Source organism: Heterocephalus glaber, unplaced genomic scaffold (genome assembly GCF_053883595.1).
Source record: "Heterocephalus glaber isolate CG9 unplaced genomic scaffold, H.glaber_assembly_v1.0 deba00001472, whole genome shotgun sequence".
In the NCBI taxonomy this organism is placed as follows: Eukaryota; Metazoa; Chordata; class Mammalia; order Rodentia; family Bathyergidae; genus Heterocephalus; species Heterocephalus glaber.
Genome location: NW_028258315.1, coordinates 82,008,502 through 82,032,220, shown reverse-complemented (window position 1 = coordinate 82,032,220; position 23,719 = coordinate 82,008,502). Strand labels below are relative to the sequence as shown.

The following is a 23,719-nucleotide window of genomic DNA, read 5'->3' as shown; positions in this document are numbered from 1 at the left end:
GAGCCAATGTGAGGACAGAATTTCAGATATAGAAGATAAGATTGCAATTAATGACCAGGAAAAGAAAAATTGCTTCAAAATTATAAGGGAACATGAGAAATCAATCCAGCAGCTGCTAGATGATGCAAAGAAGAATAACATAAGACTGATAGGGCTTAATGAAGAAACAGGAGAGAGTGGAGATGACATAAAAAAATCTCTGCACAGAAATAATGGCAGAAAACTTCCCAAGCAGGGGAAAACAGCTTGACATACAGATAAGTGAGGCATATAGGATTCCAAATAGCCTTGATCAAAAAAATCTACACATAGGCATATAATTGTTAAGATTCCAGAAACACAACAGAAGAACAAAGTTCTCCAAGCAGTCAGAGAAAAGAAACAAATCACATACAAAGGAAAGCCCATCAGAATCACAGCAGACTTCTCAACACAAACCATCAAGGCAAGAAGAGCTTGGAGTGACATGTTCCAAGCCCTAAAAGAAAACAGCCTCCAACCCAGAGTGATGTACCCTGCAAAACTATCTTTCAAAATGGATGGAGAAATAAGATATTTTCATGACAAAGAGCACCTTAGGAACTTTGTGAATACCAAACCAGCACTCCAAAGACTTTTACACAATATCCTAGGAACAGACATTGAGGATCACAACCCCAGGAAGCAAAGCAGAATGAACCCATCTGGCATGACAAGAAATTAAATGTAAATGGGAAGAACCCAACAAAAAGAAAAAGTCATGGCAATGACAAGTCAGTATGTTTCAGTGATAACCATCAATGTTAATGGTCTCAATTCACCAATCAAAAGAAATAGACTGGCAGAATGGGTCAAGAAGCAAAATCCAACAATATGCTGCATACAAGAAACACACTTAATTCAAAAGGAAACTCATAGACTGAAAGTTAAAGGGTGGAAAACAATACTGCATGCGACAGGAACCTGAAAAAAAGCAGGAGTAGCTATCCTCTTTGTAGATCAAGTAGATTTCAAACCAACACTGATTAAGAGAGACAAAGAAGGACACTACATCCTTGTAAAGGGAACAATCCAAAGGAAGAGATGACAATCATAACTATCTATGCACCAAACACAAGTGCACCCAACTATATAAAACAAATACTAACGGACATGAAAAGTCATATATGCACTAATACAATTGTAGTGGGGGACCTCAACACTCCACTGTCACAAATAGATAGATCAACTAGACAAAAAATAATGAAATACTAGAACTCAATCGAACTCTTGAACAAATGAACTTAACAGATGTTTACAGAGTCTTCCACCCCACAAAATCAGAATACACATTCTTCTCAGCTGCACATGGGTCATTCTCCAAAATAGACCACATATTCACACATAGAACATGTTTAAGTAAGTGCAAAGGAATTGAAGTTATCCCCTGTATATTATCAGACCATAGTGTGATGAAATTGGAGATCCATAGCAAAAGAAACTCAAAAAATGTCATAAACACATGGAAATTGAACAACACACTTCTGAATAACCAATGGGTCACAGAGGAAATTAAAGAAGAAATCAGACAGTTCCTTCAGTTAAATGACAATGACAATACAACTTATCGGAATCTATGGGACGCAATGAAAGCAGTCTTACAAGGGAAATTCATAACAGTGAATATGCATATTAGGAAAACAGAACGAGCCCAATTAAACAACCTGATGCTGAACCTCAAGTTTCTAGAAAAAGAAGAGCAGGACAACCCCAAAGCCCATACAAGGGAGTACATTATAAAGATCAGAGGAGAAATCAATGCAATGGCGACTAAGAGAACAATACAAAAAAATCAATGAAGCCAAGAGTTGGTTCTTCGAAAGAATCAACAAAATTGACAAACCCTTAGCCAACCTTGTCAGAAAAAGGAAAGAAAAGCCCAAATCCATGCAATTAGGAATGAAAAGGGAGAAATTACAAAAGACCCAGCAGAAATCCAGAGGATCATCAATACCTACTTCCGGAACCTATATGCCAATAAAATAGAAAACACAGAGGAAATGGACAGATTCCTAGATACATATGAATTACCAAAGTTGAGTGAAGAAGACCTAAAAATTCTAAACAACCTAATATCAACCAATGAAAATGTAATAAAAAACTTATCAACTAAGAAAAGCCCAGGCCTTGATGGCTTCACTGCTGAATTCTACAAGACATTTAGAGAGAAACTACTGTCACTACTGTTTAAACTCTTCAATGAAATTGAAAGGGAAGCAATACTTCCAAATTTATTCCTGGAAGCAAGCATCACCTTGACCCCCAAAACAGAGAAAGACCCAACCGAAAAAGAGAACTACAGGCCAATCTCACTAATGAACATAGATGCAAAAATCCTTAATAAGATACTGGGAAATAGGATGCAGAAGATCATTAAGAAGATCATACACCCTGATCAAGTGGGATTCATCCCAGGGATACAGGGATGCTTCAACATACGCAAATCAATAAATATAGTACACTATATCAATAGAGCCAAGGACAAAAACCATATCATTTTCTTCATAGATGCAGAAAAACCATTTGACAAAATCCAACACACATTTATGATAAAAACCCTACAAAAAATTTGGAATAGATGGTCTCTACCTCAAACTGATAGAAGCCGTCTATGAAAAACCAACAGCCAGTATCATACTAAATGGTCAAAAGCTGAAATCCTTCACACTAAAATCAGGAACAAGACAAGGATGTCCACTATCACCACTCTTGTTTACTCTTGTTTCTTTGGAAACATTAGCCACAGCAATTAGACAAGAGCAAGAAATAAAAGGAATAAAGATAGGAAATGAAGAAGTCAGATTGTCATTATTTGCAGATGACATGATACTCTACATAGAAGACCGCAAGAACTCCACCAAAAGTCTTCTAGACTTAATAACCAAATTCAGTCAAGTAGCTGGTTACAAGGTCAACACACAAAAATCAATGGCTTTCCTCTACATGAATGACAGACTCACTGAGAGAGAAATAGGGCAAATAATTCCTTTCACAATAGCATCCAAAAAACTGAAATACCTAGGAATCAACTTAACAAAAGAAATCAAAGACCTCTTCTCTGAAAACTATGGCACTCTGAAAAGAGAGATTGAAGATGATATCAGAAAATGGACAGACATCCCCTGCTCCTGGGTAGGAAGGATTAATATAGTGAAAATGGCCATACTTCCAAAACTGCTATATAGATTTAATGCAATTCCAATGGAGATCCCAGCAGCATACTTCATGGACCTTGAGAAAACAATCCAAAAATTCATTTGGAACAAGAAGAGACCCAGAATAGCAAAAGCAATTCTAGGTAACAGAGACATGGCAGGGGGTATCACAATCCCCAACCTGCAACTCTACTACAAAGCTACTGTGACAAAAACAGCATGGTACTGGCAAAGAAACAGACCTGAGGACCAGTGGAACAGATTAGAAGATCCAGATCCAGGGGCTGAAGGGAGGACTAGGAATGGGGAAAAGATAAGAAGCAAGATGCATTATGTAAAGGTACAATTCCCAATGAGAAATGTAATTGTGTTGTATACCTACAATGTACCCATAAAAGAATTTAATAAAAAAAAAAAAAGAATAAGGCAGAGGGAAGATTTGCCACGTGAGAAGGCATGTAAAGACAAAGATATAGAAAGAGTCCTGATTCCATATAGTAGATATACGCAGAGTGTGATGTGTCCCCAAAACGTGGAATGCTGATAACCACCAGAAGCTAGAAAAAAGGTAAGGAAAGGATTTTTTTAGCCTCCCCCAAGGGAGTACAGCCCTGCCAACACCTTTATTTTGAACTTCTGGCCACCAGAACATTGCTTCCTCATTAATTAATGAGTGAAATCAATTCTCATATCTATTTATTTTTACTTTATTACATGAGAGTTATTCATTTTAATTTACATGAGAGTCATGATTTTATCTTTTTAAAAAGAAAATCCTGGGCTGGGGATTTAGCTCAGTGTTTCCAATGCCTGCCTCGCAAGTGCAATGTCCCAAGTTCGATCCCTGGTACCAAAAAAAAAAAAAGAAAAAAGACAATCCTTTAAGAGATTGCTACAATATTCAGTTGGGCATTATGGCTTAGGTCTGTGATCCCACAGTTGGGAGGCTGAGGCAGGAGGATCTCTATAAGTTTGAGGCCCACCTGGGCTGCATAGTTCAAGGCCAGCCTGAACTACATAGTGAGATTGTGTCTCAAACCCCCCTCCAAAGAGTGCTACAGAATTCAAATAATAAGCAACAGTACAAAATGAATATCCTTCCTATTTAGTCACATCTCCATGGCCTTATATTCCCATAGTGAAAATTGACTTTTATCAATGTAAACTAAATGTAAAATTGTGGTTATGATAAATGTGATGAAAAAGACATAATACACTGTAATAGGATGACTGTACTTGGCCTGGGGAATCTGAGAAGGCTTCTCTGAAGTACTAGCAAGTGGGCTGACATTTGACAATGGATAGGAAAAAAACATTACTTATTAATGTAAAATGGGACTCAGTTACCTTGTCAAATGATTTCTCTCAATCAGATAGGGGCTGATGGATTATAGGTATGGGAAAAGAAAATATCTGGGTTGATGGCCGGCCTGGGAGAAAGGGCACAGGGTAATTTTAGGGTGTTGGCAAGAATATTATTGAAATTATCATTCATGAACTCTAAGGTGGCTAAGTTAGGAGGTAAAACAAAAAAACGAGCAAACAGGTAATACTGGTGGCTTGGGACAAAACAGGTATTCATAAACTTGGAAATCTCATGAGGTTGTTAATACAAATTAGAAAGCTGTTTTTATAAGAGTGGTGTTCTTTGAAATAGATAATTTTGAGGAGGAGCAATTATGAAAAACGAAGTTAAAGGAAATACCATAGGAGTAGGTGACTGGGGTGAAATGAAAGACGTTGGAAATAAAGAGGCGAGGGAAATCAAGGCCAGTTTTTAGATTGGTTACCTATGTGGATAGTGAGGCCCCCTGCCTATATGGCAGGGATTGGAGGCCAGCCAAATGCCGAGTCAAAGCTGAATGAGTGGAATGGCCTGAAAGAAGACAAATACAGGAAGAGGCGAAGGGGGAATGAATGGTCTGCAAGAGTCCCAAAGGTTCAAAGAGTGTAAGAATGATTTTTCCTCCCTGGAGAGGGCTACTGGGCCAGGAGTACTGTAAGGAAAACCCAGTCCCATTTGGTTTTAGCTGCTTATTTATTTTCCTGTAAACTACTTGAGCATGTTTCTGCCAACTTTAAAGTAAATGCTTGTCTTTTTATTATTTAGTAACTCTTTGTAAACTAAGGAAATTAGCTGTTTGTCTGACATGCACATTGTACATAATTTTTTCCATTAGTTGTCTTTATGTATGTTGTAGCAGTTTCAAAAGTTTCTGTTCCAGATTTATCAGTCTTTTTTTCCACATGCATCTGGATTTGTGTTTGTAGGTTTGTGTTCAGAAGGACTGTTTCCCCTCTAATATGATAAATATTTAAATTATGGTATATCCTAGATTTTTTTTTTTGCTGTACTTGGGATTAAAACCAGGGCATTTTCACATAACCATATCCTCATCTCTTTTCATTTTTTATTTTGAAACAGGATTTCACTAAGTTACCAAGTTGCCTGACTGGGCTCAAACTTGCTCTTCCTGCCTCAGCTTCCCATGTCCTAAAAGTTTGAATGCATGCATTAGCTTGCTGGCACAAATTACTTGACACTCAACAATTTAAAGAAAGAGGTATTATTGGGCTCATGGGTTCAGAGGATTCGGTCCATGGTTGGCTGTCTTAGAAGCAAGAGCGTTATGGAAGAGGGCATGGTATAACAAAGCTGCTTAGTTTGTGGCAGTTGAAGAGCAGCACAAGAGAACAGTGCAAGACAGGAATGGGCTAGGGATCATATATATCATCCAGGGTAACCCATCCAGATGCATCTAAAAGTGTGCTTTGGCTATCTAGGTGGCTACCAAGCGAATCGAGTTGACAAGCTTAGCTATCACAATGCACTTTAACCATCACATCTTTGCTGTACCTGGAATTCAGTTGTGTCAGAAGCAAAGAGAGGATTCAACCTACTCCCCCCCACCCCCATTTCCTTTAAATCTTACTTTAAAAAATCTTACTTTACTTTAAAATCTTATTTTTGTTATGAGATTCCAAGATGATTTGGGTCTGTTTTGGAAGAACAAAAGGTTTGATGAGATTACATTGCATAATCATGAGGCATGTCTTAGAATAAAACAGACTTTAAACCCTGGAGATAGCACTTGCTGTTGTGGTTGGCCAAGGCAATCTGGGCCTTTGAGGACGTAAGAAATACATGAGCCAGTGTGACTAGCCAAAGTGAGCAAGGAAGAGGTTAGAAGAGAAGAAGTGTGAGAAGTAACAGGTGGATCATCTGAGACTCTAGCCAATGCATTGTAAAATTTGTTCTCTGATTAAAATGGAAAAGCATTAAGGATTTTAGGCAGAAACATGATATAACCTAATATACTTCAAAAGGCTTTTCCATTGCAATTGTACTGTGGAAAGAAACAGTAGAAGCTAATTGCATTTTTCAGCAGAGAGATTATGATGTTTCAGATCAGGGAGCAGAGACTTGATAAGACATGCTGGGTTTTTGGATAGAGTTTCTGTCAGCTGAGATGGGAAAGACTTGTAGGTAGAATAAATTTGAGGGGCAAAAACGGGTTCACATTTGATCTAAAGTAAGAAATTTGTTACATATCCAACTGTTAATGTCAGATAGGCAATCTATACATTTGGAGCTTGGGAAAGAGTTTGAGCTGGAGAAAAAATTTCAGAGATATCAGCCTATAGACTCTAATGCATTTATTTGACGTCATACGACTGACAAGATCTGTCACCACCTAAAAAAACAGCATGCTTGTGTGAGTGTTGCTAGAGGCTTTATTGAAGCAAACGGGTATCAGAAGTTGTGGATTTCAATCCTAGCTCCATTTAGCTTTGAAGTCTCAGTTTCTCATGTATAAAATATGTATAATCCATTAAAAAATGTGGATAATAATCCCTAATGATTAAATACATGTGAAAAACCTATATAATAATAAAGAGCCTTGATTATAATATTTTACTAACATTCATAAAGACAGTGGAAAATCCTAATGAACGGACCAGAGAGTGACCAAGTAATGGCTTTACCAGAAGTTAGACTTGGGCACAATAACTTGAACGATGAATCATAATAGGATAAGCTACTATATTATCTTTTTTTTTTTTTTTTTCTTTTTGGTACTGGGGATCAAACTTGGGACCTTGCGCTTGCGTGGCAGGTGCCGGAACCACTGAGCTAAATCCCCAGCCCTATATCATCTTTTTTTGTTTTGTTTTTATTTTTTGAGACAGGCTTTTGCTATGTTTGTTTGTTTGTTTTTTGGTACTGGGGATTGAACTTGGGACCTTGCGGTTGCAAGGCAGGTGCCAGAACAACTGAGCTAAATCCCCGGCCCAGGCTCTTGCTTTGTAGTTTAGTGTGGCCTTGAACTTACTTTGTAGCCCAGGCTGCCTTCCAACTCACAGTGATTCTCCTGCCTCAGTCTCCCAAGTGCTGGGATTACATGTATACATCACCACACCTGGATGAGCTACTATATTAATTTAAATCATTGGTAGAATGAGCTGGTAGTGTAAATCAGTATATCAAGCATCCAAGTCCATGAAGTAGCATTATTATTTCTAATGTGAATAGGTATTATAGGGTCCTAGATAAAAGTCTCACCCCTATAATCAGACTATTAGACCTCTTTTGAGTACCTTTTCTAGTTTCTAATATAATGTGTAGAAAATGAAGAGGACCCAGCCCATATATTATTAAATAGCCATTTGTTTAGCAAAGTTTTTATTTAGTGCCTGTCCAGTAAAAGCACTGTGTTAAGGCCCATGTGTTTGTGTATGTGTGATGATTTATACAGAGGTGTCTTTTATGGAAATAAATAAGCAACTTATATCTCAATTAGCTAATTATAATTGTGATGCATGGTAGATGTAGTAAAGGATGCTAGGGATGCATCTGACAGGTGGACCTGATCTAATCTGTGCACAGTTATCAGGCTCTTTATACTGAGATTTGAAAGACAGAAGTTAGTTGGGTAAAAGAAGATAGCATTATAGGAAAGAAGAATATGTGCTAAAGCACTGAGGTTGAAGGAGCATGAATTTCCTGGAATTGAAAGATGCTTAGTGTGGCTGAGGTGCAGAGAAGGATCTGTATTGGAGAATGTGACTGGTGATGTGGACAGAAGTAAAAAAGGTAGACCTTCTGGTTGATATTAAGACATTTGGATTTTGTCTTTCACAAATGGAGGAAGTTCATGTGCATTAGTAAAATCAACTCAGGATTACTCTGGCAGAATGGATAGGGAAATGACATTTATAGATGCTCCAGATAAATGATGGGAGTTTACACTAGATGGCAACTGCAAATGGAGCCATGTTGACCATTTTGAGAGATGTAAAATAGCTCTGTTGGGAAAAGAGAGCACTTTTCCTAGAGAAGAAAAGGCAAAGATTTTAAAATGTTAGGAAGAGGATGTTGGCTGGTATTGTTCTATCTCCACAGAGAAGGAAAGAATACAGATCCCCTTATAATTTAATGAGGGAAAATTTGAGATTTCTTATTATGGTAACAAACTTGACAATAGAAACTGTATAATTTTTATATGAGAAGATTTTATGATAGAGATAATAATCCTGGAGACAAAATGACATCTTGAACTGTGTTCTACTTTATGTTGTTGCTCAGTAAATTTGCTTAGAGCTCATAATCTCTTATGTATGCTGGGATATATTCTATTAGAAAATCATCCCAATCTCAAGCATTGATTACCCCCAGAATTTTTGCCAAAGTACTTTAATATTTTATCAGTGTAAGAAAGAGAAAAACAGACTAATGTCTGGAGGCCACTCTGTGACTATGGTTAATCAAGATGAAAAGACCTCTCAGTAACAGTGTTTGAACACAGGCAAAAGCTTACCCAAAGCTTTATCCAAAACCATAAGAATGGTTAAACATCTGCATATCCTGGCTGGTGTGAATGACTGCCACTTTTTAAATCACAACAGCTTTAGCCTCACTCTAATCTGTTTTTCTTCTAGATAAGAATTACAAAGATACTCACTCATAGAATTACCCTGCTTTCTGATAATTTCCAATCCAGAGTAAAGCCCTGGTTCTTGGAACTCTCCCACAATTCACTTATTACTATCCCAAATCTTGTCTTTCTAAAACTTCTTAGTGAGATGCACCATAGTTTCCCCGAGAGTGTATTCTCCATTACTGCAACTTTATTTAATTGCAGGTGTGCTCCCTGTGGTGTCTGGCTGGAGAGCATTGGTAAGTAAGGAATATTCTATGGGTTTTATTATTTTTCTCTCCTTTTTGCTATTAAAATAAAAAGTTTAAATGACTTTTATTTTGCTCTTTGTTTTTTTACTCTGGGTTTCTCATATAAGAGAAAATGTGATATTTAAGCTCATGTGTGTAATTTATTTCACTTAACATTATAGTCTCAAGGTGCATTTATTTTCCTACAGTAGATGTAAAAGAATTGAAGTTGGTTACCATTCACTGAGGTAGACCCTTATGGGGAAGAATTTTAGCAAGGAAAGATGATGGTCATGTGCTGGTGAGGCAGAAGTGCTTCTGAAGGCTGTTCATGGATGCAAAATTGTGAGAGCTTTTCTTTTTTGTGAAACTGCTGTGTACATCCTGCTTTCCTGCCCCTCTCATGTAGATCTGAGCCTGGAGAGTGGACTGTTGAATAATTCCATGGTCCTTGCACTGTACCGTTTCTGCCTCCTTAAATGTTGACATATCCCCCAGGATTCTAATTTTTGCCCTTCTCTAAGTACCTTGCCCTTGGAACTCAAACAAATGCCATGATTTCTTATTTTATTTCCTATGTTAAAAAAAAAAAAGAATTGAAGTTATACTATGGATATTATCAGTCCATAGTGCAATGAGGTTAGAAATCAATGCCAAAACAAAACACAGAAATTATGCAAATAGATGTAAACTAACAGTGTACTCTTAATTAAATAACAGGTTACAGAATCAAGGGAGAAATAAGATAGATTTTCAAACTAAATGATAATGCTGGTACAACATACCAGAATTTACAGGACACAATGAAAGCAGTCGTAAGAGGGAAGTTCATAGCTGTGAATGCCCACATCAAAAAACAAACAAACAACAAGCAATAATAACCTAACAATGCATCTCAAGGTCCTAGAAAAAAGAACAATTCAAATCCAAAGCTAGAACAAGGACGAAAATCATAAAGATTGGAGCAGAAATTATTGAAATTGAGACAAAAAAAAAACCCCAAAGAATTAAAAGTTGAAGAGTTGGCTCTTCAAAAGAATAAACAAAATAGATAAATCCTTAGCCAGTCTACCCAAAAAGGGAGAGAAAAGACCCAAATCAGTGCAATTAGAAATGAAAAAGTGAAATCACAATGGATATTGCCGAAATTAAAAACATTGTTAACAACTACTTTGCACACCTGTACAACAATAAGTTGGAGAATTCAGAAGTAATGGATAGATACATATGATTACCAAAATTGAATCAAGATGATTTAAAAACCCCAAATAATCCAATAACAAGGAATGAAATTGAATCAGGAATAAACTACCAAGAACAGCTCAGGTCCAGATGAATTCATTACTGAAATCTACAAAAACTGTAGGGAAGTTCTAACATCCATACTCCTCAGGCTTTTTAATGAAATTGAAAGGGAAGAAGTACTCCCAAAGTCATTTTTGGAGCTACTTTTACCCTAATTCCATAATCAGAAAAGGATTCAACCCAAAAGAACTGTAGATCAATCTCTTTAATAGATATAGATGCAGAAATCCTCAACAAGTTACTGGCAAACAATACAGTGAATCATCAAAAGGATCATGCAACATGACCAAGTAGACTTCATCTCAAGGATGCAAGAATGGTTCAACATAAACAAATCAATAAATATAATATGTCACATACATAGAAGCAAGAATAAAAATCACATAATTATCTCAATAGGTGCAGAAAAATCCTTTGACAAAATCCAACATCCTTTCATCATAAAACCCTGAAGAAAATAAGTATAAAAGGATTTTATCTTAATCTGATAAAAGCCATTTCTGACAAACCTACTATCAACATCATAGTAAATGGGGAAAAACTGAACAATTTCCCTCTAAAATCAAGAGCAAGACAAAGGTGTTCTTTATCACCATTCCTGTTCAACATAGTATTGAAACATTAGCAAAAACAGGCAAGAAAAAGAAATAAAAAAGTTATGTATAGGAAAGCTAAAAGTCAAATTATCATTATTTGCAGATGACATGATCCTCTGTTAGTACCTCATGCTAACTGATTGTGCCACTGGAGCTCCTACATGATCCTTTACATAGAAGAGCCCCAAAATATCCACCAAAGACTCTTAGAGTTCATAACCAAATTCAGAAAAGTGGCTTTTTAATGTGTTCATGATACTTAGTTTGTCCACATCTGTGAGACAGTTCTCAAAGAAATTCTAGTCTTGTTTATCCATGAATGAATAATCATAGGTAGTGCATATGGTTTGTTAGCTGTGTATGTGCTAACTTCTGAATAGTGAGTTCTTAACCTAGTTTTCTTTTTTAAGCTAATGCTGCATGTAGAACACTTTTCTTAATAAAACCTTGTGCACAGATTCAAGGCAGATTGTTGAGGATTTCCAGACCATTTCATTAAATGGCTCTGTCTTTGAGGAATGTCATTATGTGGAGATTAACTGCAAAAATATTATTTCAGAGTTACACAACCCTCATTGCAACTTCTAGTCCATACTGGTGAAATATAAATAATCAAACATAACCATTGTTTATGTCTATTTTCAACTATTTGCATAAATAAAGTGACCGTGAACTCATCACAGATGCTTCTCTTAAGTCATTGCACCCACCCTCCATTTTTTTTTCCTTTAGGGTTTGAAATACTTTACTCCAAGCTCTCCTTGACTGGAGAGTTTGTGTTGAGAAGTCTGCTGTGATTCTGATGGGCTTTTCTTTGTAGGTGATTTGTTTCTTTTCTCTTAACAGCTTTTAATATTCTGTCCTTGTGTTTAATTTTCTGGAATCTTGACTATTATATGCTTTGGGGAAGTTTTTTTTTTTTTGGATACTGGCTGATTGGAGTCCTATGTGCTTCACTTATTTGTATGTCAAATTCTTTTTCCCCCGTTGGGGAAGTTTTCTGCTATTACTTCTGAAAACAGGTTTTTTATGTCATTTGCACTCTCTTCTGCTTTTTCATTGACTCCAATCAATCTTATATTATTCTTTGCATTGTCTAGCCACTGCTGGATTGATTTCTCATGGTCCCTTGCTCTTTTTAAGAAATCTCTCTTTTCCTGATTGCTAACTGTAATCCTGTCTTCTATACCTGATATTCTGTGCTTGCATTGGCTCATTCTGCTGCATATACTTTCAGTGGAGTTTTTAATCTCCTGGATATCTGTTTGAATCTGTTTCATGGATTCTATTTCTTTCCTGTGCTGGGTGTTCATGGCTTCCATCATGTTCCTGAGGTCCTCTATTTTACTTTTTTATCTGTATCTTTCATTGTGGTCACCATCTCTGTAGTTAGTTATCTGGGAAGTTATTTCTGCTTTAATTTTTTCTAGAACCTCATTTATCTGCTTTGGTACTTCTGCTGTTACCACTTCAGAGAGTCCAGGTGGTGGCTTTCGGATTGTTCCACTTCATTGCTCCTGGGTTTGCCTTTGGTGAGTTGAAAGTGTGTGGGGGTTGCATCTTGTTTAAGTGTCTTCTCATTTTCTACTTTTTTAAAGTTTGATTCCTGAGTTGATGCTTGTAAATTGCTTATGGTGAGTAGCTTTATTGGCAGTATTCAGAACCCTTATGAAATGACTACTTCTCAGAAGCGTCTTCCAGGTGTCGCTAGCTTTTGGGGTTTGAGTCTGTTGCAGGATCCTATCTCTTCAATTTATTGGAGATGAGAAGTTTCTGTCTACTTGGCCCAGCTGCCAGTTCTTTGGCACTGGCCTGTAGGTTTTTTTTAAAGACTCTTAGGCAATTTCAGTCTTGGTATACCAGGAGGCACAACTGATTAGCACAATTATATCATCTTGGATAAAGTAGTATAATCAACAATAACAGCATCAAATACAGCCTAGAAAATGACAAGTTGTTGCCCTTAATATGGCTATTTTACCCTTAGGAGAGAAGATTTAAAAGGGGTTGGGGGTGAAAAACAAATAGAAGAAGGAGAAGAGGTCAGAAGCAAGGCTGGAGGACAAACTTTAGGAAACTGGTGAAGCAGATGGGTGGGAAAGAGAAATGGAAAAAATAAAAACAAGAACAGAACAGATCAACAACAACAAAAAACTAGAAACTGTGTTCAAACAATTGAGAAAACAAATAGAACGAACTAAAAAGGAGGAAAAACAGAAAGAGAAAAGAAAAAAGAACCCCCCCCCCCAAAACATACAATTCAAGATGTGTCTCTGCTGTCACTGTTAGCCAAGGTGGGCAAAGAGTCCAGAGCCAAAGTAATCCCAGCAAGCTAGCTGCAGCTTCACAGTGGAGTAGTGGATAATCCCAGACAGCCTGCCTCTTTAGTTCCTCTAAAGTTCAGCCCAGTTTCTGGCTATGAGGCTGGAATTGGATTCTTTGAGCCTACAACAGTCTATGTGTCTCCTGCTGACTTGAACTCAGCACCAGCACTGAGGCACTGGAAGCTACTAGACGGAGTCTGCCTCCAGCTGTTCTGAGTTCCAAACTCAGTTGGCCCCTCTCCAAGATGGCTACCAGCCAATTACTCTCTCCTAGGTGAGGTCTGAATCCAGATAACTCATCAGCCGCTGCAGACCAGTTTACTGCTCCATTCCATTGGTGCATTTTCTGTGAAGGCCTCTAGGGTTGTCAGTAGTCACTGTGCGTCTGCAGTTTTGGCCCGCTGTTCCCTCACAGAGAGTCTAGGCTCTGGGAGAGCACACTGCTTGGTACCTCCCTCCTCTTTGTTAAAGTCTCTCGCTTCACTCTCCCTGTAGACTTCAGTTCTCATTCTTTCTGGGTCTTAGGGACCTGCTTCCCTCCTCCTCTTCCTTGTGCTGCTGTATTCCAGTGTAAGGACACCAAATCTTGGAGAAGCTCTTTCTGTGCTGCTCTCCACTCTGCCATCTTCCTGGAAGCTCCCCTCATTTTTTTTTTTTTATAGAAGCTTCCCCCTTTTGTGAGTTAGTTGTCAGGTAAGTCCTCTGAGATCAGAAGGAAAGCGACAGCAGAAGATTATCACAGTACACTGGTTGCTAAATAGCTGTACTGTATATCATTTTTTACTGTTCTTTTGGGATGAAAATCAGAATGGGTCAAGGGAGAAGGTCTGAGGAAGAATAATTTTTTGGCAGGTAAGACTATATTATCACTTGTCCCTACATAATATTTCATGTCTTGAATACTGCAAGGATGTCATGCCATATTGACAACAGGAAAGAAGAAAACCAGAATGTGGAAATGATTATATATGGTCAAGATTTTGAGTGTCTTACAGAAAATAATTTGTTTTATTTCTTGAGATAATATCAATATGTTGTAATAAAGTAATTTAAACCTTTTATTTTTTCTTTTATTCATACATGTTTGCAGTACATTATGATTACAATTATTGTGGGGAGTTGGTACATGTACATAATACATCTTAATTCTTTTTCTCTCCTATTTTTTCATTCTGTACCCTTCCCTCTCTCCCTGTTCTTTGGTCCCTTTCTGATATGCAGAAGTCTGTTTTCATCATTTGTTTCTCTTCACATCATATTACAGAGATATATGCGTATCCGTGTTTATAGCAGCACAATTTATTATACCTACATCTTAGAAGTGGCCTATGTGCCCATCAACAAATGAATGGATAAAATAATTATACAAAATGGAACACTGTTCTGCCATAAAGATAACTGGAAGTATTCATAAGTCAATGGATGGCCAGGTGTGGAGGTGCAGGCTTGTAATCCCAACACTGTGAAGCAGGAGGATTGCCATGAGTTCAAGGCCAGCATGGGCTGCATATTGAGTCCAAGCCCAGTCTGAACTACATAGACTCTGTCTTAAAAAATACATGAATGGAAACAAACAAAAAGTAAATGGATGCAACCTGAGACCATACTATTAAGTGAAATAGGTCAGACACACCATCTTAAATATTGCAAGATTTGTCTTATGAGAGAAACAAAAAAAATTATATGTATATATAGAGAAGGAGAGGTCCAGCAAAAAAACGTGTACACACTTCAGGAAAAGAAAAATAGTATGATGTTTCTTCACCGGATGGTGTTACCCTTGTATGGAGGACCCTAGAGGATGTTGTACATCACAGAAAACCCACTACATTGCCTGCCCTTAGAAAAAAAATTGAAAATGCATGTGCAGCAGTCTCAATGACTGAGGTTATCCAAGCAGCAGTTCACTGTACTAATAAATGTCTGGAAGCTAATGGCCACAACTTTGAGCACCTCTTGTAATTGCAGAGGCCAAAAGTAACTCGTGTCTCAGTAGATTTAGTAAAATATTTATACAAGTTTTTCTTTTCCTGAAGTGTGTATACATTTTTTGAGCAATCTCTCCCTCTCCCTCTCTCTCTCCCATATATATATATATATATATATATATGTGTGTGTGTGTGTGTGTGTGTGTGTGTGTGTGTATATACAAATATATATTTACACATATAAATTACACATATATTTATATGTGGTATAATGTGTGTGTATGTATACACACACACACACACAGTGGACCCTCAAGTTACAACTGGCATGACATACAAACAACTTGGGTAAATTAGGTTAATGAAGATTCATCTGCCTCTTGTTATCTATAGATTGTACCCAGGTAAACATCCAGCTCTCAGTTGTATTGACTTACAACCAACTTGAGTTACAACCAGCCCTCGGGAACTGATTGAGTTTATAAATCAAGGGCCCACCATGTCAAAAAACATATATTTCAAATTCTATAAAAATGCATAGATAAATAGGAAGTAGGAAGACCTTTTTCAAATACATGGGGAACAAGAGATGGAGGGAGAGGGGAGTAGGGAAATAAGATGAAAAAATGAAAAAAAATTGTAAAAAGTGGTGTGAATAGACAAATGTATTTTTTAAAGTACTTATTTATTCTCAAATATTAAATGTTAAGTGATAAAAATTACTTCTGACATATTAAGTCTAATGTGTTGAGAAAGAGTGCTTTTATAATCTTGGAACTTAATTTTGTTATTAATAAAAAGATGACCAAAGATACTTCCCTGGAACAGTTTAATAAGGCATAGGACAAATAACGGCAATTTTCAATATTATAAAAATTTAATGAAATAATTATTTTGTATTTTCAATAAATAAATGTTTTAAAACTGGTTTCCATCTCTCATTTTGCTGTGTTCTGTTTATGTATTTATAACCATTTTCATTTTGAAGCAATTTCAGATTTGTAGAAAAGTGGTAAAATAGTACAAAGAGCCAAAGAACTCATTTATGCTTTCATCAGATTTTCCAGTTGTTACTATTGTTTATATTTGCATTATCTCTCTCCACTTCTCCTCTTTCTCTGTCTACACATGCACACACATTACTGTAGGTTTTTTCCCCAAGCCACCTGAAAATAAGTTGCAGACACACTACTCTAACTGCTAAATATTTAGTGTATGTACTGTATTAAGAATCAAAATTAGGAAAATGACATTTATCTAACATTGCTGTCTTCAGGAAATTTTTTTTATAGGTTCAAGAGCCAGTCTAGGATCATTCATTGCATTTATTTGTCAGTCCAACTTGGAACAGTTCCTAAATCTTTGTCTTTTATTATCTTGACATTTTAGGAGAATAAATGCCTCTTACATTGCAGAATCTTTGGATTTGTAATTGACATTTCCTTGTGATTTATGTATTTTGGTCAGGAATTGTCTCTTTAATTTCTGTTTTTGTGTATATTACATAAACATTTCATCAGAAGACTAGCACATGTATATAACTTATAAACAAAGATATGGGGTATATCTGTTCAAATTTTTTTTAACCAATGATGACATTTGAAGATAAAAGGCTGGTGGTCACTGTGCCAAATGATCAGTGAAGGTACCAAGCAGCAGTCCAGGAGCTGGGTCAATTTTTTTTTTTTTTTTAGAGAAAGAGTTCTCACTTTATAATGTAGACTGGGCTTGAACTCATGGTGATCCTCCTGCCTTAGCCTCCTGAGTGCTAGGATTACAGGTGTGTGCCACCACACCCAGCTGTAAAAAAAAAAAAATGCCATGCATGACATTCTCTGGCGCCTTGCTCATAGGGCTTTTCCATCTTTGCCACATTAGCTTGCCTGTGAATGATGGAGTACATTTTGTGTACAGTACTTTACAGAATTCTTTTGGGAATTAAAAAAATTCCAATCCAAATAGTTATGTTACAATTTCTCATATATCATATTTTGTAAAATAAATTATCAAGGGAAAATATTGTTTTATTCTTTCTTTTAGAGTCACCAAAAGAGTTTTTCATTTGTTTTATTTCATGGGTTGTATTATTTGAAACAGAATCCAAAATATACCATAGTTGAAATGTGTTAGAAACATCAGTATTTTGTCCAAATATATAGCGAACTTCTGGCACTGTGTAATTTGTTCCAACAGTTATTTTTTCCCTCTTCTATAATATCGTTCAACATTGTTTACTGACAAAGAAATGCATTTTGGGTTTCATCATGTGCTTTCTTCGCATTATTTCAACCACTTTTATTGAGATGGAAAGAACAAATGTTTCCCCAGTGGATGTGGCTGTGCTTTTTTTTTTAACCTTTGCTTTAAAATGAACAACTTCAAAAAAAGCTTCCAGCTAGGTGTGGTAGCTCATGCCTGTAATCCCAGCACTCAGGAGACTTAGGCAGGAGGATGGCAGCGAGTTTGAGGATAACCTGGACTACATAATGAGATCAAGGCCAGCTTGGACCTACATAGTGAGGCCCTGTCTCAAAAAAAAAAAAAAAAAAAAAGCTTCTAAATAATTTTTCTTTTTCTTTTTTTTTGGTGCTGGGGATCGAACTCAGGACCTTGCACTTGCCAGGCAGGCACAGCACCACTGAGCTAAATCCCCAGCCCTGCTTCTAAATATTTATTACTACATTTTGTGACACTGTAAAATTGTGTATTTAGTGTTGCACAATTTTGTAAATCTCCAAAGAATCTTAGTAGTTTTTCTTTTGGTGTGAGATGCTTAGTTTCAACATGTCCTGCAAATCTTTATGGCATCATGCTACCATTTGCTTCTTTCTTTCTTTCTTTCTTTCTTTCTTTCTTTCTTTCTTTCTTTCTTTCCTTCCTTCCTTCCTTCCTTCCTTCCTTCCTTCCTTCCTTCCTTCCTTCCTTCTTTCTTTCTTTCTTTCTTTCTTTCTTTCTTTCTTTCTTTCTTTCTTTCTTTCTTTCTTTCTTTCTTTCTTTCTTTCTTTTTCTATTTCTGACAATATAGCAAGCTAGATTACCCAAACACTTCCTCAGTAGAACACTTATGAAAATATAGCAAATATCTTTTTAATTTTTATGAGCTCTAATCTTCAGGCTGTTTGAGATTGTTTTCTTTTATCTTCTCTGCTATGGGAGAGAGGCTGTGGCTTGCAGGGTTTGTGCTCAAAGCCAGAGGGGAAGCCTCAAACTTTTTAGATGTACCTTCTGTATAGCTGTGGCAGGGAAGGAGGAGTTAAGGTAGCTTAGTTTTATTGTAAGGTTTTATTAAAATTGTTTCCTATGATAAATTCTATTCCTAATTGTGAAACCAGTCAGTACATAGAAAAGAAAATGAAGGTATAAATTATTTGCAATCTTGTTAGTGAAAGAAAGGAAAGAAGGAAAGAGAAGAAAGGAAGGGTGAATCATATTTTTAGTTTACACCTTCCTTTCTAGTATTTATATAGAAAAAACAATATTGTACTACAAATGCACATAATACCAAATTAGTAGTTTCTTTTCCCACTCAATACTGTTTGCAAATGACAAAGTAGTTCTCAAAGCAGTAGAGAAATTTTATTCAGTGACCAATGAGTGGAGAAGTGGAGCTCCAGCTCTATGGGTACCTTCTCAGCAGTAGGGTTTAGATTTTTGTAGGGCTGAATCATAAAGGGGTATGGTATGCATGCTGTCATCAGGCTTTTCATGGAGAAGGGAGGAGATTTTCAGGAATTGAAGGTGTCACTTCTTCCCTAATTTGGGCATAGTTGGTTCTGTTATGGCATAGGTGGGTGTGTTTTTACCATTATAATGAGTTTAATATCATTTGGAATATCAACATGACACTTAAACCAGATCAAGCCTGTGTGGAGTTCCACTGTCTCTTAGTCTCTTTCTTTGTTTCTGGGACAAAATACCCAACACCCACATCTTAAAGGAGGAGAGGTTTATGTTGGGTCACATTTTTAGTGCATGGTTGGCTGGTTCCAAGGCAGTAAGTGCATTGTGGAAGATATGAGGCAAAGGAAAATTGCTCACGTCATGGTGACCAAGAAGCAAAGAGTGAAGGGAGGAGCCAGAAAGGGAGATATATCCTTCCAGGTCATGCCTCCAGAGACCAAACCCAATTTCCTAACTGTAGTCAGCTATCCTGTTTTTCCAAAAGCCCTGTCTATGAGTATGTGAGGCCTTTGGGGGGACATTCTTGATCTAAATCATGACATTTTGTCTTTGGGCCCCAAAAGACTCAGGCATCTCTTTATACAAAATGCATTTAGTCCATCTCTAAGAGTCGCCAAAGTCTTAATAGTTCCAGCATTGCTGAGAATTCCAAGTCCAAAGTCTCCTTTAAGGCTCAAGGCAAACTGAAGCTAGAAGCCCCTGTAAAAATAAAAAAGAAATTAAACATTGCTGACACATAGTGGTACAGGGTAAACATATCCATTCCAAAATGGAGAAATAGGTGGATAGAAAGGAACGCGAGCTAGCAGGGCAAACATTAAAACCTGTAGTTCCATGTCCAGCATGTGGAGCAATCTGTGGTGGAATGTGACTGCCAAATGGTTTAGGTGACCCTGCCCCTACAGCTTTGCTGATTACAGATCTCATGGCTTCTCTCTTGAGCTCACTTTGCTTACTGTCTGTGGCCTTCCTCAGCAGCAATTCCACGTTCCTGGCTTTTCCAACTTCTGGGAGTGTCCAGTACAATTTCAGCTTCACTATCATAGCTGCATGCACTATCCTCTCAGGGGCACACTGCCTGGCCTCCCAAAGCTTGCTTCTGAAATCTGGGTGGAAGCATCCCTGATGCCACAGCTGTTAACATTCAGCATGCTCATAAAATCAGCACTATGTGGATGGCACCAAGGCCTGCCACAGCTTGAGCAATAGCTGGGCCCTCTTAAATCATGGCTGCAGAGGCCTCTGAGTAGATGGCTGAGCACTGTGAAACAAATCCCAAAGAACCAATTTGTTGGTGGCCCTTTTCAAGCAAGGGGCCCTGGGGCTTTCATCTCAAAACAAAGTGTTTCACTTTTGGACCCTTGAACCTATGAAGGGTGGGGGCTTGCAGATCCCTGGGATGCTCTCAAAGCATCCATCCTGTAGTACTAATGCTAAGTACTTGGCTTCTTTTTAATGCTAATCTTTTCAGCATTCAAGCTGTGTTGGGCCAAAATTTTACAGGCCCCAACTTCATAGGTGCTTCTTTTCTGGCCACTAGCAAAACATTTTTTTATGTTATTCAACTTGGCTTTTGGCTCCTGCTTTTCAGCATAAATCTTGCTAAAAGCTAAAAGCAGCAAGCGGTACTCATACTGCAGTCTCAACCTTGGACTGCTGTGAAATTTCCTTCACTACATTAATTAGTCCATTACCTTTTATCTCAGTCTCCCACAGAGTCTCAGGAAATGAGCAAAATGAAGACAAATTACCTGCCAGAGTACTACACATAGCCTCAAGTCCAATTACCAATGGAATCTTTTTTTTACAACTGAAACCTCTTGAGCCTGGTCTTTACTGTGTACATTTCTATGAGGATACAGATCTTTTGACCTCTGACCAGAATCTCTCATCAAGTGTGATTTACAGCATTCTAGGGTTTCTCTAGCCATCATCCCCAAACCTTTCCAAACTTCTATTATCCAGTTCCAAAGGCTTCTAAATCACTTGTTCAAGGATAGTCACAGCAATGATCCTACTTCTCTGACAACAGAGAAGTCTCAATTGCTTTCCTTATTGCTGGAACAAAGTACCCAACATCCACAATTTAAAGGAGGAAAGGTTTATTTTGGCTCACATTTTCATTTTAAGTTTGGCTAGCTCCAAGGCAGGAACTTATGGTAGAAGGGGCTAAATGAGGAAAGCTGCTCACATTATGGCAGCCAGGAAGCATAGAGCAAAAAGAGGAGCCAGATAGGGAGATACAACCCTCTAGGTTGTGCCCTGAGTCGTCTGTCTATTCTGACCAGACCCCACCTCCTAACAGCTATAGCATCACCATAGTCCAATCACCTTCCAAAAGCCCTGCCTCAGAGTACATGAGCTCTTTAGGGGACATTCTTTTTCTAAACCATAACATTTTGGGTGGATGATAACTCAGTTGTGGACAACAGGAAGCAAGTGGTTATTGATTGGTAAGTAAACAGCTGGTAGCACAACATGCTACAGTAATTTCAGGGTTTCAGGCTAGTGACAAATAAGGATTCATGCCGTCTGGACTCCTCAGTGCTTCACCTTTCCTCATACTTGTTTCCGGTATTTAGTTAACCACACCTGTTCGCTATTGCATAAATGCATTAGGCACACCCTACCTTTAGGCCTTTATTCTGGCTTTCATTTTCCCTCACCTAATTTTGGCTCAAATCTCACATCTAAAATTGCTTCTCCTGACCACTCTATTTAAAATTGCAATCCATTTCCGCATTATAGCCCCAAATACAGTCCACTAGCTCTAGTCCTCCTTAACCTGTTCCATTCTGCTTTTCTTCACATATTTTGGAATATTCCATTATAATATAGAATATAGTTATATTATCCTATCTTGCTTATTTTCATGCTTCCTTTTCTCCTACCCTCTCCCTTCAGTTGGCAAGGGCAAAGGGTCTCGGTGAGTCCAGTAGTGACTGGCATCTACTGGATATTTTCTGAATGAATGAATGAATGAATATATAACAACTAAAATAGTAACATAATGTAATCATATCTTGTGGACTTAGCAATAGATTATTGTTTTTAATAGCGATATACCGTGTCCATCTCTTCATGTAAACATTCTTTGATATGGCTATGTTCCTAGATGTTTTTGTGATTTCAAACAGTTTCTGTGAGCATTATTAAGTTTGAGTAGCAGTAAATATTTGAAACAAGACTAGGGAGGAGTTGTCTATACCCCATTCATTTATTCAACACACACAAATATATATATATGTGGCCTATTATACGGGAAAAAACAATGCTAGAGGAACTGAGGAAATAAAAACTTTAATTATGTTGAAATAGGAAGGTACATGTGACTTTTCTTTTTTCCTCCCAAGTTTTTGGTATATAGTAGAACCTTTCTTCAGTTCTGGCATTATCCTGTTCTCACTGCAGTGACTGCTACCAACTTGCCTTGGAGGCATCTGTGCCAGCAGCTCCCGTTCCCCATATAAGGGAGCAAAACCAGCAGGCATTGATTCCTCACAGCCACAATGAGAAGCTGTTCCTGTTTTCATAGATGATTGGCTTCTGGCTGATGGAAAAACAACTCCAGAGCAAAACACCCTTTTAATTTTTAGACATCACTTTCAGATTTGGGGGAAATTGAGTGTGGGAAGAAAGAAGCACAGACTCTCATGATTTATAGAAAGAAGTCCATTTGCCTCCAGTCCCTTTGTTTTCTGGTCCAATTTCTTCTTTAGTCATTGACCTGCAGCTGGCCATTGTGATTGCTTGACCACCTATGGCTTTTTCATCTGTCTATCAGTGTGGTTCCCACATTCTAAATGACAGCAGATACGTTAGGAATTATAACTCAAACAGGGAAAATGGCCTGTCTTTCTTACTGTTCTTCTTTGGCATTTGGTGTTGTTTTTAATTACTTGTCTAGCTAATTATCCCAGGAGACAGTAAGCAGTTTGGGCCTTATACGGACTACAAATGAAGTCAGAGAAGGCTGGCCTCTTCTGTTTTCAAAAATGAAAATTTAAAAAGTGAATACTTCCTAAGTGTGAACACTTCCTAAGTGTGCATTACTCTTCCTCAGCATAAGGAAAAGTTCTGAGAAGGCTGGCATGCCAAATGTCATAAGGAAGAACTTCAGTGAAGATGCCAGATAACAAGTATAACAAGACTTTCTTATGGCTCAAATAACTAAAGAGTAACAGATATCTTGTCCACTTTTTCTCTTTATCTTTTCTACGTTGTGTATTTATCATTTTAAAAACTTTTTCAAAACCTATTAACTTCTTTTAGCTCAAAGAGATTACTGAGAAGTCCTCCTTGTGATGGAAAGATGGGTACACATAATAACACATAATTCATAAAAATAATTTGATCATAAAGTAGATGACAATATCTTCTCTACAGTCAGAAGGCGAATTTGTTAAGTCTGAAAATAGGTATAAAAATTATACAACCCACTTATTTATTATAAGTGAAAGTAGGTATCTGTATTCTTTCTGGGTGGTCCAGCTAATTAGGAAAGAAATAGACAACGAAGAAATACTAAAAGTAAGATTTAATT

The 23,719-nt window shown here is 37.4% G+C and overlaps 1 long non-coding RNA gene across 3 annotated transcripts in view; it reads left to right on the top strand.

Annotated features, from left to right (window-relative positions):
- The window catches only part of LOC147826441 (uncharacterized), a 118,244-nt gene that overhangs the window by 6,859 nt on the left and 87,666 nt on the right, over positions 1 to 23,719 (top strand). For all 3 annotated transcript variants that reach the window (XR_015439549.1, XR_015439548.1, XR_015439550.1), the window contains one exon: positions 9,317 to 9,351. This is a non-coding gene — a long non-coding RNA (uncharacterized LOC147826441). The remainder of the gene's footprint in view (positions 1 to 9,316; positions 9,352 to 23,719) is intronic.